Source organism: Amblyomma americanum, chromosome 2 (assembly GCF_052857255.1).
Source record: "Amblyomma americanum isolate KBUSLIRL-KWMA chromosome 2, ASM5285725v1, whole genome shotgun sequence".
Classification (NCBI taxonomy): Eukaryota; Metazoa; Arthropoda; class Arachnida; order Ixodida; family Ixodidae; genus Amblyomma; species Amblyomma americanum.
The window spans coordinates 145630672-145648822 of record NC_135498.1 but is presented as its reverse complement, the minus strand read 5'-3'; the positions used below and the strand labels follow the sequence as shown (position 1 = coordinate 145648822).

At 47.5% G+C, this 18151-nt stretch overlaps 1 pseudogene; it reads right to left on the bottom strand.

The window, feature by feature from the left end:
- Positions 1–3111: 3111 nt before the first annotated feature.
- LOC144120124 (uncharacterized) lies at positions 3112–6873 on the bottom strand (annotated as a pseudogene).
- Between the last annotated feature and the right edge of the window lie 11278 nt (positions 6874–18151).

The following is an 18151-nucleotide window of genomic DNA, read 5'->3' as shown; positions in this document are numbered from 1 at the left end:
TCCGGACCAAGGCAACTGTTTTGTCCAGTACACTTTTTCCCAAGCATCTCACCTTTGAAGAGCTGAGCACCAGGCCGGGGGAAATCTTGTACCCGTTAAAAAACCGGTGGGTACCCGGCAGCACTGGGGATCGAACCCTGCATCTCCCGAATGCGAGGCGCATGCTCTACCACAAAGCAAACCTTGCTGCGTGGTTAAGGTGTCCGCCGAGATGTGAGACGATACTGCGTCATTTCCTTTCCCAAAAACGAATTCCAAACATAAAAATTGTTCCGAATGAGCTGCATCATTTTAGAGACAGTAAACACCCGTGAAATGAGCCACGTCTCGCATTTCTACGTGTTACGTCAACGTCTGGGCGCTGCTATATTCAAGTGTGCGCGTGTGCGCGTCAAGAAATAAAACAACTATGGGAACTGAGCACTCGCTCCGCAGTGCGCGGCTGGCTACATGCTTATCAGGACATACTAAGGTGTGGCGATGATGCTCTATTTCGGGTCAGCCCCGCCCGTGCACTGGTTTTCGTAAGAGATATTAGGGATACGAAAAAGAAATACAAATACCTCGCTGGCTAGAACATTGCTTTGCGCCGCGTAAACTTTTTCGGTTCAGCTTGAGTACCTCTTGCCCAATGTCGCATCCTCTGCTTCAAGTTCTTTTGCGCACTGGGCAGATCAAGCAAACTGCGAGACATGTCAGATAATATGTTTTATGAACATCAAATTCAAATTGCAGCAAATTTCTTAGGTACAGAATGAATTAACTGGTATCTACTGAAATCAATCGCACCGGTAGTCCATCGCCTTGCACACTTGAAGCATACGACACGAGAAATGAAAATTTCTGTACCACAAATACGCACTAACTACGGAACAGAGGCTTTGAATTTTCAAATTCCTAACACATTAAACAACCATTTGAGCGCCCTATAAAAGCTGGAAACAGGCCATTCTATCCAATTTTTTTTAAAACACATGTGAAAGATTATTTGGAAAGCTTTTGTGCATACATCCTCATATATATTGTTTTATTTAGCCTTAAACGGTTAGACAAAGGCTTTCGTATTGTTTGTTTCAAATGGCCTTTCAGATCACTGCGTTCTCAGATGCTGTTTAATGTCTTTTCTCTCTTCTTTGTGAATCGCATTACTGTTCGCTGTGCAGCTGTTTTCTTTCCTCCTTTTTTTCTTTCTTTCCCGCAGAGTGTATTAGTGCTTTGGGTGTTGTGGCCTTTTTCAGGAAAAAATATTGCCTTTTGACACAGCACTCAAGATGACTGTATGCCTCAAAGAACTAGTAAATTCAGACTCGTGTAGTCAATTTGCACAGCATACCATATTGAGGCGCCGCTTCGTCCTCCAAAGCTGTAGTGTGCTTGATCTTGGCGCCCTCTGTTACAAGCATCTTAAAAAAAATTGGAGCATTCTAAGAGTGACAGAGGACGACAAGTTTTAAGGTGATAAGTTTGGAGGCCAATCGTGCGTCACCTATTGCTTTGGTGCAAGCATACTCTTGGATGTGTGGCACAATATGGTGGTACCTCTGTTCGGCCTGGCGTAAGAATGGCACAACATCGCTGGATGAAAAGAAGCGAGTGCTGCTGTCTTTCAGTTTGATGTATTCTGTCATTGAATGCGATGGGAGTCCGGCACGAGACTTTGACAGTGAAGGTGGCTTGAAGAAAAGAAGTTTTCGGGTGCCTTTCTTGGGGATTGCTGTGCTGATGCTTTGATGAAGTTTCTTCCTTGTTTCATGGCTGCCATATGGCAAGCAGAGAACTTTAGTATCCTGTATCTGTCTGCTTTGCTGGGAGAAACGCTGTATTGGCATCATTATTCAGTTTCAGAAAGGTAGTTAAAGCATAGCCTTTCCTGCCAGGCGCTTCAGCATCCCGCGGACATCGTCACAAGCACTGTTTCTACGTGACGATTGAAATAAATTTCACACAACTTTGATGCGGTAGTCCGCTTCATGTTCACATAGGTTCAGTAAGCAGTTTTTTCTTTCTTGTACTGCGACGAAGCGCCTTCAGAAACGCAATGAATATTTGTGATTTCTGTCAGTATTTCTTTCAGGGTATTGAAAATTTCGATAGGAAATGCTGAAACGGCAACACGTCGTGTTGCAGCTAATCAGAAATCAGAGTGCAAGCTCTGGCACAAACTTCGCCAGCCGTGCATTTCTGTGAACTGAAGCATATTACGACGAGGTGTATTGTAGCTGAAGCGTTTATCCCACGATAGAACAAGGGAACGGCTTCAAAGATGAAGGAACACTTTTCTGCAAAGTTCATGATCACAGTAGCCTCATGTACGGCTAGCTTCGTTTTCAATTCTCGGAGGTAGCAAGACCGCTGTTAGGTAAATAACTGATGAATGTTGAACTGCTTTAATGCCCCCAGGAGTCTCTCTTTAAAGCATTTTGGTCACAGAGCCGCTCCCCGTCTACCTCGCAGGAGACACAGTCTTCGTGTCCCTAGAAAACCATTGCTTAGAAGCGGCTGTGTTGCCGTCAACCATTGCTGGACGTCTGCCTCGTTCATTTCTCTGCTTTCGAGCGCTTGACTCTCGCCGAGGAATCTCTCGACATAGTGCGGAGGCATTTTGCGACTATGCTTTATTCACTGCCAAGGTCACATACCATGGTTTCTAGAAGTAGTTTACATGTGTGCTTCATTCCAGTAGTGTGTAGCATTAGTAAAAAGTTGGCGTTGGAGGGACACGAAAACTACATCGCGCCAAAACTGTCTGCAGGGGGACGAGACTTCAAGATGTCATTTTGAAGACGAGTGATTACGTGCCGCCAACACGGGAAGCCCAAACAAGAAGCCTTTATTCATGCCCGCAGGCAGAATATACACACACTGTGGGGCACCGCACCCTTGCTCCTAGCGCCATCGCGTGACAACTCAAACAAGCACAAGACGGCGACCACTATAACTTCCCTCCTGAGATTGTTACAAGTTCAACCTGCGCAGTGATCTCACTGCACGACCGTATCGCGTTCGAGTCTGTTCTTGAGGTTGAGGCGAACTCTCTTCCACAGGCGACCCCTGGATCTCAGGCGAAGAAGGCACGCGCAAAGGTCCCACCGGCAACGAGCAGGAAAAACTTTATTGCGACCTTAAAGGTTTTGATGGCGAGGCTGCTGCCAGTTCTGGGACGTTCTGGCCAGTTGAGAAACGAACCAGATGGCGACGATTTCTCTGCAGAATGCTGCCAGGAGTCTCAACCACGTATGACCGAGGTTGCTGAGCAGGGCTGTGGACCCGACCGTTGCAACCAATGGCCTTGACCCATACGTCGCCCCCTGGTTTCAGAGGACTCAGGAGGTTTGCACTGTGACGGCGATTGTAGTTCTTTCCCTGTTGCACCTTGGTTGCAGAATCTTGTGCCCTGAACGTCTCGTGACTTGGCAATGCTGGCTGAAGTTGTTCTGGCAGTCCCGGAAGGCGTGTTTGCAGTTTTCGTCCCATCAGTAATTGTGCTGGAGATACGCCCGAAACATCAGGCGTGTCTCGGTAAGTGAGAAAGGCCAGGTACAGATGAGAGCTTTTCTCAAGCAGGTCCTTCAATGTCCGCATCATACGCTCGGCCTCTCCGATACTCTGGGGCTATCGAGGGCTGCTAGTCTCATGACGAAATCCGTAAGATCGGGCAAACTCGGCGAAATCGTTGGATACGAACTGAAGTCCGTTGTCTGTCCGCACGACGTCGGTAATCCCGAAGCGAGCAAAGCAATTCTTCACAGCAGCAATAACCGCCGTAGCATTGTAGTCCCCAGTGTGACCACTTCAGGAATCTATAGTAGTAATCGACAATCAGAACATAGTCACGTCCTTTAAACTGGAACAGGTCCATACCGAGGTGTTGCCATGGCCTCTCCGGTGTGGGAGTTGGAATAAGTGGCTCCGAACGTACGACTCGAGTCTCGGCACAGTTGGGACACTGGGTCACAATGTGTTCAATATGCAGGTTGCTATTTGGCCACGAAACGCACTCTCGGGCGAGTTCTTGGTAGCGGCGTACCCCTTGATGCCCTCCGTGCAGCAGTGTGTGAATGTCCTGGCGTTGAGCAGACAGAATGGCGATACGGCGATCCAACAGAAGCAGGCCCTCCTACACACACAGTCTGTCTCTCTCCTTCCAGTACGGTGCTATGTGGGTTGGTACTCTGCTCTTGGAAGGCCAGCCTCTCTCACAGTAAGTCATGACTGACGAAAACTCCCCATCTTGAGCTTGCTGTCAGCGAAGGTCATCTAGCCAACTTGCCACCCGAGGACGTAGATCCTTCAGGACCTTAGCGATGAAGATTTCCAGGCTGTTAACGGCTTTCGAGGCTGGCGAGTCGCAGGGTGCTCGTGATAGACTGTCGGCCGTAGCTATGAGTTTCCCCGGTACATACTTAACAGTGTACTGATAGCGCATCAGCTTTATCCGGATTCGCTGTACTCGAGGTGTCAAGATTTAAAGATCCTTGCTAGAAAGGAGGGATACGAGATGAATATGATACGTCTCGACCTCAAAGCATAGACCACGAAGTCACTGGCCAAACCTAGTCACGGCCCACGTGACTGCCAGAGACTCCTTTTCTGTCTGAATAACGTCCCTCTGTAGGAGTGAGAGATCTAGAAGCGTAGGCCCCAACCCGTCGAAGTCCCGAAGGCTGATCTTGGAACAAGACGGCCCCAGACCGTGAGAGCTTGCATCAGCTGATACTACACTCTGGTAATGCGAGTAGTACTTTGCCATACACGTTTCCGAGCTTAGCAACGACTTGATGCGAGTGAAAGCTTCCTCTTGGCTGTGACCCAAAATCCAGATGCTGTTGTTGTTCAAGAGCGAACGAATGGGTGTCGTGATATCAGACAGGTTTGGAATGAAACGGGCCACATGGTTGACCATTCGAAGCAACCGTAGAACTCCACTGACATCGACTGGTGCCGGGAATCCTTGATAGCCTTGACCTTATCTGGGTCCGGTGAAATTCCTTGCGCATCCACGACGACTCCAAGGAACTTGACAGAAGGCACTCGGAACTGACACTTCTTTTCATTGAGTTACCCCAGCTTGATTTAGGCGGGCCAAAACGTCAGCTAGGCGTCGGTCGTGCTCACGCTGGTCCCTACCGAAGACTAGTATATCTTCGATCATATTGACGACTCCGGATATGCCTTCTAACAGACTTGACAAGAAGCGCTGGAAGTATTCAGGCTCTGTCGCCAGGCCGAAGGGAAGGCGCGTGTAACAGTAGCGGCCAAAGGGATTGATAAACGTTGTCAGGTTTTCACCTTCACGAATTAATTCGATTTGGTGGAAGCTGGACCTTCCGTAGAGCTTGGAAAAGACTTGTGCTCTAAGAAGTTGGCCTAAGATGTCTTCCATTGTTGGCAAGACGTAGCGCTAACGCTGGATGACCTTGTTAAGCTTCGTCAGGTGGACACAGAGCCTGTACCCCCCAGACGGCTTCAGCACAATGACAAGGCCTGAACACCATGCGGCTGGCGTTTCCACTTTCCGGATGACCCCTTGGGTTTCCATGCTGTCCAGTTCCTTCTTCACAGTCTCGAGCAGAGGGAGGGGTATTCGCCTTGGGACGCTCAGTGAAATGGGACGAGCATCAGGACAGAGACGGATGTGGTATTCCTCTCGCACTTCCTCCGTCCACGAAAGATATTGAGCTGGGTTGACGGAACGCTCTACACTGAGTCCAAAATCTGAACACCCAAGTCTTCGATTTCCGGTAGTCCAAGAAGATGGGTAGTCTGATTCTTGACGACAATGTCTGGACAGTCACTCTGTTGCGCCACTCCAGGGTAGCAGGGAAAGTTCCCAGCACGCACAACTGATAATTTCCGGGACCAGATAACTCGGCTTCTGCTTCATCCAACACGCGAGGCATTCTCGGGAAAGAAGGGGAAACTACCGTATACCTCTGCTCCCGAGTCTATTTTCAAGTTTTCAAGGTGGCCATTCACGCGTAAGTCGGTGTACCTTGCCCGATGCGTACTGAGCGCGTGAAGTTCGATAGAATCCAACAGCTCTTTTCGGCGTTTTGCCTTGCAAACTTCTGCAAAATGGCCCTGCTTTCTGCATAAATGGCACGTAGCCTTGCGTGCGGGGCATTCGTTTCGCGGGTGGATACTACGGCCGCAATAACCGCAAGCTGACCCATTAAGCAGCGCTGGCTTGCCACTGCGTGACGATGCGCATGCCGTCGTTATTTTTTTGCGTCGCGCCACGTCGAGGTTCAAACTATCGAAAGCTGTGCTGTCGCGTGAGCTTGCGCGGGAGAGACGCTCTTTTTCAGCGTCCTCATGCAGACGTGCTTGACCCAGTGCTTCTTCCGCCGTAAGTTTCGTTCAGCGGCACAACTGGTAAGATAGCTTTTTATCCCGCAATCCCACGACAAACTTGTCCCGGACAAGGCGGTCTTCCACTTCGGAGCTTTTGTATCCGCAACGTTTTACGAGATTGCGAAGCGCCACGAAGTCGTCGATTGACTCACCCTGCTGCTGTGTTCGGCGATGGAACCAACGGCTCTCGTAAATCTCGTTGACGGGGTGCACGAAAGGCGAGGCTAGCTTATCCTTGACAACCGAAAACGGGAGGGTTTCCGGAGTTGAAGCTCCCAAAGACGACAAGACGCTGCGTGCTTGAAGCACCATACAATACAGAAGCGTGCGCACCTGCACCTCGTCGGTGGCTGTATTCCTGCCGGCGACGAAAGCGTAGTCTTCGTACGTCGCTACACATGTTGACCACTCCCCTGAGCTTGTGAAGGTGAACGGTGGAGGGGGTTGAAGTCCGGGCGTACCGACACGCATGACGTTGACCTTGGAGTGCTCGGCGTCCGTACCGATTGCCGCGTCCATAACCGCCGCGTTAGCCGGACCCCACTTCCAACACCATGTTCTGCTCCACCGAGTGAAGAGACGAGTGATTACCGTGCCCCCAACATGGGAAGCCCAAACAAGAAACATTTATTCATGCCCGCAGGCAGAATATATACACACTGAGGGGCACCGCCCACTTGCTCCTAGCGCCATCGCGTGACTACTCAAACAAGCACAAGGCCGCGAACACTACAGTCTGTTCAACAGTATATTTCTTTCACCTTGTTCCTGGGATCTGTATGCGACGAAATGTAGTTGGGACTCAGCCTGTACCGACCGGATTCTATACCTGTTTTGGAATGAAATATATTCTTCCATGAGGAACAAGGACGAGGCGCAGGTGGCAGCAATCCACTTGCAGCAATCCACTTCTAAGAAATGCGTCTAAGAGTGGGCCGCATGGGGGCTTTCGTCAAGCTTTGAGCGGTGATCGCTCTACTCTCCCCACCAGGTGTCAGCGCTTCTTAAGAAATTCTGCGCCATTTTCCCCATAATTGACCATTTGCGGAAACCTGTAACTCGCCTTCTCTGCAAGGCTTGTTTTCCAACCAAAAGGTCTCGAACCCCGCAAACACGCTCATATTCTTCAAGCGAATGAAAACTACGGATGGTAGCACTCTCCCTGCAACAGAGTCTAGGTAGGAAAAGGAGGGAGACCGTCATTTGTCAGAGCTGTGGGGAGTAGGTTGTTCCTTGTTCTGGCTAGAGAAGTAGAGGGGAAGGGAGGTATGCATGGAGAAAGTTGGAGTGACAGTGTTTTTCAGCAGAAAAATTTTAGAAAGTTTGGAATGAAGTTGCTCACTACTGCCCGCAAAGGAACAAGGGCCCATGTTCTTGTTCTTCCTCTACTGCAGTGCTACAGCCGGTTAACTGTAATCTTGTTTTCTGTTTTGTACTATTGTACTCTTTCGACAGCTCTCTCGGGGCCATCTTGAAGTAAACTGGCGACATTCCTGAGTTTGCCCAGAAGGGGGAACTTGACTCGCTTCGTTTGAACAAAGAATTCGTTGGTGTCGTCTGGGAACGAGACCTTTTGGTTGGAAAACAACCATACGGAGAAACATTCATGCTCTTTTTTAGTTTTGGTGCGTCGTCAAGAGTAGGTACTTGCTGGCATGCATGCGAGCCGCAACGAGGGTGGTCGAGAGCGTACTATTTGCAACAACACTGTAGGTGCTTTTTTCTGAAAAAGGAGGCGGAGGGGGGTGGGGTACTACTGGAATAAAAAGTAACTAGTAAAGCGACACCCCACGTTAACGGAAAATGTGAACGTGAGTACGTTACCCGTTACTGTTCCAAAATGGTAACGAGTATTTTACTAAGTTACCGAAAAAAGTAACGCGTTACCGGTAACGCCGTTACTTGCAACCCGTTACCGACAACACTGGCTGCGATCGTCGGCGCGAGCGGACGTGTCGCTCGTGGCTCCGCTCTTCGCCGGAGGGGCGAGGAAGCGGCGTGGAGCCTTGCTCCCGTATCTTGTCCCGTCCGTCCTCGGAGTATCCCTTACCCTAGCGTGGGCGAGCACTCGCTCATAGCCTTGCTGGTGAGTCGAACGACCTCGATTGATTCGCGTATTCTGTTTCTAGCTGCCGTTAATGTTGTAGCAATGAATGCCTTGTTTGTGTCAGCCAATGTGTCGTTCGTTTGTTCCCTCAGAGCAAGGCCCGCCGTGGTCGGCGTGCGCGCGGTAGTTTACGCGATCACAGGGCGGGGTCCGGGTGGTTTGAACTCTGTCAGCCGCGATTAAGTGGGGGACAACGTAATTATCCCTCCTAATAAAACCCCCAATCTTATAGAGTAATGTAATAAGTATCAGCAACGTTTTCGTTTGGAGGGCATTCAAATGTACCATGTTGTGGCAGCCTAGTGATAATGCGGTAAATGCAACTCCTTGTCAAACGAATAACAACAATTTCTTCTTTCGTATATTCAATCGGATGCTCTAGGCGAAAGCTTGCTAACAGTGTCAAGTGTTCCTTACCTGTCTTTGGTGACATTGATAGATCAATGTTAAGATCTCCAGCTAGGACAACATGTTTATTATTGCCATGCTTATTTTGGAATCCTTGAAGGTCGATGCTCTCCACATTGCAAAATGTCGATTTCATCTTTCATTGCCAATGCGGCTACTACCTCTGCCTCGTTAAACGTAATTTTCAATTGGTCACAGGTCGAACTATTTTTTATGTATTCCAGGACATCATTGCCTTTTGTCCCTCTCTGCAGATGCTAAACGAATAAAAACAATATAGAGACGCTTGTCGACACTGTTGTTGTTTTATGTTGATCTACTTAACACAATCGCCGATATAGAAGGTATTGCATTCTAAAGGTGAACTTAGCAACATATCCTAGTGTTTAGGGAGGCTTCTAATATTTGTATAAATTAAATCAAAGATAATGCTGCTACCAAAATTACATTCGCAATCATTTTTCGCTTGCATCTATTCCAAAATATTATTTAGCGTTTGGCTCATCTTGTGATTAGGTAAGTTTATTCTCGTATTCTTCAGTGCTTATTCAGATAACTGAGTCACCCTTCCTGTTTTTCAGAAAATATTTTCCCTCTTTGAATCCACACAAATTTGTCTGATTGTTCTTTGTTCTGCTTTCAATCAAACACTGTAGTGTATGCACTCGGGCTTTTAGGCTCATGTTGAGTTTACGAAAATTTTCGCCTTTCTCAGACTTGTTCTCTTTTGAAGCCACTTGCCTCTTGTTTCCGGCCTCGAAAATCGTACAAGAATGGGTGGAGCTTCCTTCACTGTCCCTTTTTTATTCTGTGCACAGCCTCCACTTCCTCAGTACTTAGAGGAAGAAGATAAAGCTTGATGACTAGCGACTGAAGAACAACAGGAATGTCCTCATATTTGGTGGTCTGGATACCATATATTTCTGCATTATTCATTCGAGAGTAGAGATTGCGCTTGTAAAATTCTTCCTCCAGCTTTGAGAGACATGTGTTCCGTGCCATTTGTGTCAGGTGAGAAACTTTTCCTCGATACGTACTTCGTAAAAAAAAAGATTAGGAGGCAAAGACGCTTCTGGTGACAGCGTATAACGTCCTTCCGCCTAGCCAACAGAATGAGACAGATTCGCCTTCAAAGATGTGGATTCCAGAATCCTCGATGTGTTCACTGAGAGCATGTGCCTTCTATTTAGACTGCGTGCCCAGTACGCTGACTTCGCACTTTAATTTCATGGTTTCACGTGCTTTTTTTAAAGATGTGCCGAATAGTTTAGCGATTTGTTCTCGAGACCAATAAGCAGGAGCCAGTGTTAAAAGTTTTATTTCCTTTTCGGGCCGGCCTTCGACGCAAAATATTTTTGACTCCTTGAAGATAAGCAGACATTCAGGAGAAAACCTTTCACTGCGGACTGTTTTGAAGTCCGTTGCTGCCTCAGCCGAAAAGCAAGCACTGATGCTTTTCTGCGTGCCTTTCTAGAGCCTTCTGACTTTTCGTGTCACTACGATGCGCGGCACTTCACGTCTCGATTTCTGCTCTTAGTGTTCTCCCCGACGGCTTGAATAGCTTCGTTGATTGTGTGGTCTGTTGCGGTAACTGAATCAGTTGCAGTTTACTGTCGCCCTCCTTGCCAGATGTTGCGAAGCCTACAGCCGTCCCTGCTTCATCATTCAGAGAATAAGGGCTTTCGGAAGCCATTAACCTCTGAATGCTGACGCAGTGACTGCTGTAGGCGTCGCGAAGTCTATGTCTATGAACGAGGCCTAAATAAGGCGGCTGATTTGCACGAGTTGTTTCCACTACAGATAATCCAGACAGACATAGTGCTGAAAAGGATTCAGACTCTACTTTAAGGCGATATGTGATCTGTACTCGTGTATGTGCGCGTGATAGCAGTGGCCACAGGGAGTGGTAATGTCACCTTGTAGGTGTTTTGTGCGCGACACCAGAGGACGCCACTGCACATCAGGCATGACGTGAAGACTTGCGACATACTCCGAATGCTGTAATTTTTGCGACAGTTGCCGGCATAAGCGAGCATGGTTGAAGTTTTCTTCCTGAAATGCAAAACGATTTATTTAGCACCTATCCCTTATTGGCTTCAGTAATCCTAAAAACATAGTTTCGCAACGCTTTTTCACCCACTATGTATGCGAATGACCTCCCGCAGTGTCGTTAACATTGTGCTGCTCAACCGTCAAATTTCTTGTTAATCTGATAATGAAGTGGGCTAACCAGTGGATTTCTAGTGTTATTCATATACGTAGCCAATTAAATGTATTCTGATACATCTTTACCGCATGGAGGAGAGGAGGAGGAAGAGGTTAACCGGTAGATGAAACCAGTTTGCTACCCCGCACTGAGGGAAAAGGATGAGTGGATATAGCACATCGATTCACGCCCGCTAACGGAGTTCAAGATTCTTGGACACTGGCCGCGGCGATCATCGGCGGTGAAGGCCTGCCAGGCCCTTCTGAAGTGCTTAAGAGTGTCGGGCCTGCACGACAGGTTGTGACTTTGCCGAAGCCTTTTCGCCTTTTGCTTCATTTCTTATCACTCCCTTTTCTTCCTCACCTTTTTTATCACATGAAGAGGGGAATTTAGAGTGCATAACTTAAGACCTTTCCCTCAGTGCAGCTCAGTGCAGCACGAAAAGCTCCTTTCGACAATTGAATAATTCCCGGCTAGCCCGGGGACTCTGCGAGTGCGCCGTCTGCTCCTTGTCACCTCGGGGACACGGCGCAGACGGCGACGCGGTATGCGTTGCTTGCGGCCGCAAAGAGGAATAGTCACGGCTTAAATTGTTCTCGATAGGCAGTATTGGTTTCGAAATAAGATCGGGCAGTAATGAAGACTTAATGCAGAAACATTTCAGTTTTCAACGTTTATTTTCGTGCACAGCGCCAAGCAAGATGTGCTTCCGATTAATAATAATAATAATAATAATTGGTTTTTGGTGGAAAGGAAATGGCGCAGTATCTGTCTCATATATCGTTGGACACCTGAACCGCGCCGTAAGGGAAGGGATAAAGGAGGGAGTGAAAGAAGAGAGGAACAAATAGGTCCGTAGTGGAGGGCTCCGGAATAATTTCGACCACCTGGGGATCTTTAACGTGCACTGACATCGCACAGCACACGGACGCCTTAGCGTTTTTCCTCCATAAAAACGCAGCCGCCGCGGTCGGGTTCGAACCCGGGAACTCCGGTTCAGTAGTCGAGCGCCATAACCACTGAGCCACCGCGGCGGGGGCTTCCGATTACCGCTGCATTCGTTTCTGGTCGCCGTCTGCTTCGATGCAATGTAGAGAGAATGGACTGTAAGGCGGGGCGACTAAGCGATGGCAGTTTCCTGTCCATTGATGACAAGGAGTTTATGCTTTCGACGACAGCAGGCAAGTTATAGCCATGGAACGTATTGTCGGCAGCGAAAGTAGACCACGCTCGCCTCCGACTTCTGGCCCACGCCACTCTGTGCGGGGCCGCCACGTGACAACGCGCTTCTGCTGTCAAGACCGGTGCAGCGCACCCGTCTCGACGTCAGAACTGCTTTATCATGTGGAGCCCCGATACAGAGTGGCACAAATTCGATCTTAAAGAGGGGGGAGGGGGGAGGAGGGACCCTCGTATCTACCCACGAAGGTACCTGTGTATGATTGCCTGCACACAATTCTACAGTGTGACAGCAGTTTTTGTAAAGACAACCGTAAGTGTCTCCTCGATGTTCGAAGGAAGTCGAATCCAGGACTTCTCGAAGGAAGCTTGTGGGTAGCTATAAGTGTCACTTATGATTATAGATCCTGCTCAGCGGTGGCCAAATCGAGGGCGCCGACGCTGGATTCGTTAAAAATACCTCAGTCACGCAACTTCTTTCTTTTAGCCTATGTACGCGGGGCGTGTAGCATACGTAAGAGGGCAGGATTGCGCTTCGATGGGGGTGCATGGCTAATCAATATTCATTTATTGAGAACTGTCTTCGTTGTTACGAGAGGAGAATGATGAATAGTACAGAAATCCGGTTGATACTAGCAGAATTTCTGTTGTCAGGTTCCTAAATGATGCAGAATTATCTGTTGTGACAACAGAACATTTTCTGGTGCGTTTTTCTATAGAATGAGATAACATTTGGGCATAAGAGAAGAATCAAAGACTGTTCAAACACGTTGGTACAGAAAAGAAGCTCAGGCATTGTTCAGCATATATAGCACAAGGGATAACAGAACATAAGCAAAAGAAAAAGGTTCCGGAAAAAATGTAACGGCATTATAAAAGAGGCCTAGACAGGCCGACTCGAAGTGTGCAAATATATGTGGGAAGAAACTGTTCACTGTCATGCCAGGCCAGACGGGCTTTCTCGAGGAATAGAGTATGCTGTCTCGAAATGCACTTTCATCGCCACGACATAGCTAGGTGCTAACTAGCGCGTGGCAAGCCGTACACTGAGCAGCGACTGCTGACCTTCAAAATTTCTCTTATTTCTTAAAACAAAAATTGTTCTGATGAAAATGAACAAGAGTAAACACAATGAACTGGCCTATCGAATGAGTCGCGTCTTGTACTTTGTCGTGGAGAGCTAGTGCGTGCAATCGGCAGGCTAACTAAGGAAACAATGGTGCTCTTCTTGCATTAGAGAATTTCGTGGAATACACGCGCTAACATCTGGAGCCGTATTTATTTGTGTTGTCTCGTAAGACGCTTTGCAAATGCCTAGTAATTTTCCGAGAAACCGGCGCAGAAATGACCTTTTTAAAAAATATGAAATTAGCAACGTTTTTCAAATATTGAAATAAACATACAAATAGCAAGGAAATAAAATTTACTCCGTGGCTTATAGGGTAGTACGGTGGAACATGTGTGGACCAGGAAAAAAAAAGCTGCAGCTGTGCCACAAGGACTTCCGTTTTTAGAATATTTTTTTATAGTTCCTAGTTTTCCACCAAGGCTCACAGCTTAAGAGCTGCTGAAACGATCAAAATTTTTCTTTGGTCAAAAATTATTGAGAGAGTACCGTTGTCTGCAGACCAAATAACATGAATTTCTTTCGTAAAAATCTCAGATGGTCGAGTGCCACACCTGGGACTTTTGAGATGAGATAACGGAAATTAAAAACATAGCAGAGTTTGTTTTGTTTCGGCTGACCATGAGAATTTCTTCAGGAAGGACCTAAAGAAGGTTAGTTTACCGTCTGCAACAGTGTACTTAAACCAGTTATGTTTGGAATTCTGTTGGATTGGTTATACGGGTTTTAACGTCCCAAAGCGAATGAGGCTATAAGGGACGCCTTAGTGGAAGGCTCAATGAATTTCGGCCACTTGGAGTTCTTTAACTTGCACTGACAACGGACAGTACACGGGCCTCTAGCATTTCGCCTACATCGAATTGTGACCGCTGCGGTAGGCGTCAAACGCACGCGACCGTGGCGGCCTGGAGCGCTGTTGATTTTCTTAATACATGACAATCAGCAGCCAGACAGGCAGCATATACGATGTGTTCGAGGAAGTATTTTTCAAAAATAAATAAGCTTTTTGGGGTAAAAATAAGGCTTTTGAACATAGTATTACCAGTGTTAGCGGACAGCAGAAAACTGGTAAATCGTTTGAAGAAATAAGATGATTAGCTATATTTAAATTCTTAACTTTTTAGCTATTAGAGTTAGGCGCCTAGCTCCAATTAAAAACTTGTAGCTGGTCGTCAGTAATAGCAATAGCAGTTTTTAGAATTTCGAAAACGCGATTGCGCTGTGGATCGACAAAATTTGGCTGCATCGTGCCAAAATACATGCGCCTGCGAAAAGCGTGCTAGCAACACAACCTTTCCAGTGCACGTAACTAGTCAAAAAAGCCAAATTTTTTCGAGCCATAGCGCCAAAACTGATCGCGTTTTCCAAATTCCCAGGAAGGCTTAGAATAAACCCGGAACCACTCAAGGCGGTCAACCGCAACATTTCGTCCAACGTCAGAAAGGCAGTCAAGGTAAAACCATTACCAAAAAACATGCCCCCCCCCCCCCCCCCGTCGACCAAAAAGAAAGGCGCAAGGCCAGAGCGCAAGCCCTAGCCGGGAAACTCGACGGCCGACCGGACGCAGTCTACGTAGACGCGGCCGCTCATCCAACACCCGAGAAAGCGTGGGCGATCGTGGGCGATAGCCGCGGTCACCGCGGAAGCCCCACTCGTAGCAAACGTAACTAACTGTACGCCCAATCTCTTCAGAAATTGCCAAAGAAGCGGCAATCCCACTGGCGCTGACAATGCTGCGAGCGGAAGTCATTGCCAGCGATTCAAAAGCAGCCATTGGCAATTTCGCCACGGGCAGAATATCTCCAATTTCCTTGGGAATTCTAAAAAAGTACGCGAAAGAAAGGAAAGACGTGGAATTGATCTAGGCACCGCCTCACTCGTGAAACCCGAGGAGCGAGGCAGCCCACGGTAAAGCTCGAGGGTCTAACGGCCCAGCTGTGGATGCTAACTCGGACGACGGAATGAAAAGAGAGGGCCTTAATGCCTACCTGGAGATCACTCAACATTACAGGCATTAAAGGCTAACCTTACCACTTCCGCATAAAAACCTAAAGAACAGGAGGTACTGTGGAGCGAACTCCTAACTTATCCTCTCCCTAACCTCGCTGTCCTAGGCCATGTGTACCCGGGTAGCTTTAAACCGGATTGCAGCAAATGAAGCGGCAAAGCCACTGTAGACACATCTTCTGGAACTATCCGACAGATCCTATATCAATCTTGCTACAGAAGCTCGCGCACCCGGGTCCGTAAGAGACCTGCTCAGCTCCCACCTGGAAATCCAAGTGCTATTCGGGACAAGAACCCAAGAGGTCACCGTCGGTCTCGACTGACGGGCATCTGGCGAGATCAACTAACCCACTTTTAAATAAAGGTGATAATAAAAGTTATCCAAAAAGTCCCCTTTGACGAGCTCATAGTTCGACGTTCCTTTTTCAGCATCACGCGCGTGTGGGTAAAGTATCTTCGTTTTTATCTTAGCCACTGTCGACAGCAGAGTTTCATCGGATGACATGGCATGCTCAGGTTTGCTCTCTCAAATCTACAGTGCCCCAACTTCCGGATTCGCTTTCCGGCTCGTCCTACAGCCTTATAAGTGGCGATGTTCGCACGAAAATCATCGCGGAGTGTAATTTAAATGCTAATACACACCCAGAGGAAAGGGATTTGGAGCTTCCTAATTCCTGGCGTAGAAAAGAAAATACAAGAAAAAAATTTTGCTAAACGGGAATGGAGCTGTTGGCCAGTGCATTGAGAGAGGAAACACTATTGCATTGCACCGCAGAACAGATGGAAACAAAAGTTTTAACTATGCTTGCATCCGTTCCCATAACTTTGCTCCTACGTACCTCTAGCTGTATCTACTTAACCGAAAACTGGAAACATATCGCTGAGATAATAGAACCAGGCGGCCACGCTCCTTACTCCTGTGCCAACATTACTTTTTCCAAGCTTTCTCATTTTGACTCCCTTTATCCCCGTCCCCACGGTAAGGATATCAAGCCGGGCATTCCCAAGTTTACCTCCCTGTCCTACTTTACTTCTGTCGATCACTTTCACCGTCCTAGAATGCGTTACATGAAATAATAAAAGCGCCTAGCTATAGTTCCACTAAGCCTAGCGGCTTCTAACGTCATGTTTTGCTACAATTTCGTGGTTCTCTTTCTCTCTAACGTCCAAAACTATGTCAGCGCACTGTTTATGAAAGTTCAAATCGATGCGGCACGTAGTAGCAACGAAGGCAACTAGGATTCCTTGTCTCGAATTCCTGGTAATCATAAACGCCTTGAGTGACTGCTTCGAATGTTACACTTGTGAGGGCCTTCTGGACGCACAGGTGTTGCGCTGTATACGAGGTTCACACGGAATTCAGAATCCACGAACGCCTAATTTGCCGTCCGAGAGCACCCAGAAGATAAAATCAAAGTTGAAGCTCATGTTTTTTTTTTCTGCGCAACAGCACAGAGCAAAAGATAACAAGACGGAAAATTACAAGGACGAACACAGCGCTGACTGACAACTGTTTATTCAGAGACGCACACACAGCTTTGCTAGTCTGAGAGTATTTAAGCTGTGTGTGCGTCCCTGAATGCAATGTTGTCAGTCAGCGCTGTGTTCGTCCTTCTCTTCCTTCCTTTCTTTGGCTGTGTGCCGTTGCAAAAAAAAAATGTGAGCTTCAATCAAGAATACCAACTAGCCCAAGAACTAACTCTACCAAGAATCAAAATGCACTGCATCCCCCACCGAGGCAAAGCGACATAGACGCGAAGACGTAGACGCGCGCTGTCCAGCAGAGCCACGTGAGTTTAGCGGCAAGACCTACGTGCCGTGACAACAAATCCCCAACGTCGTAGGCGCGAACAGTCAGCAGTGCGTGCAGCCGAAGCGTAAACAAGAGGGGGTCAGAGGCAAGCCAAGGAGCAAGAAGACCTTCTGTAACAAATTCACCAAGGAATCATTTGCTGTCCCTGAAATTAGCTTTACAGATGTAAACCCTACTACGAGTGTATTTCACGTCGCAGAATAATCTCCTTGTCTTATAGTCAGAGGAATAGCACGAAATGCGTCAGCGCAATTGGTCCCTTGAAGAGCACCAGTTCAGATTTCTTGGCTATCCTTTTTAATTTTGAGACAACTGTAAAAACATTTTTATGGACATATTGATAACGTTGGCCTATTCTTCCGACGTATAGGTAAATCTTGCTTTCAGAATTTTTCCTGCGCTTGAACCGAGTAGTAAAGACCGCGATGAAAAAACAATGGGCTGTTTTTTTTTTTTACATTAAACAGCCAAAAAACTACAAACGTGCTGAGTTGTCTTCTCCCTCTGCCCTGCGTGTGTTGCGGTTTTTTAGTCATAATAAGGCCTAAAACACCTGATAAGTAGCCTGGTAACTAACTGTGCCGTCATTTTCCTGCAATAAATTGTACTCTGCGCAAAAAAAAAAAATTCCATCCGGATGTCCAACATAAGTTCTGCCTTCAAATTGCGCTCTCATAAGTGCTTATTCCTTTTCTCCTATGAGAGCATTTTTCATTACACCAAGACCAGAACGTGCAGCAAGGAACATCTTAGCGGCTTTGCTTTTCAATAGCCAAGTGTGACATTCGCGACAAGCTTACATCATATGTGAGCGGCAGCCCTTCGGTAAACAACCGCAGGAAGCAGCTGGCGGCGTCACACCACACTGACAGAGGGGGCTGATTCAGACGCCAGTTTTATTTCCTTACATAGAAGTGCTATAAAAGCGCTCATCCGCAATTCTTCACTTTT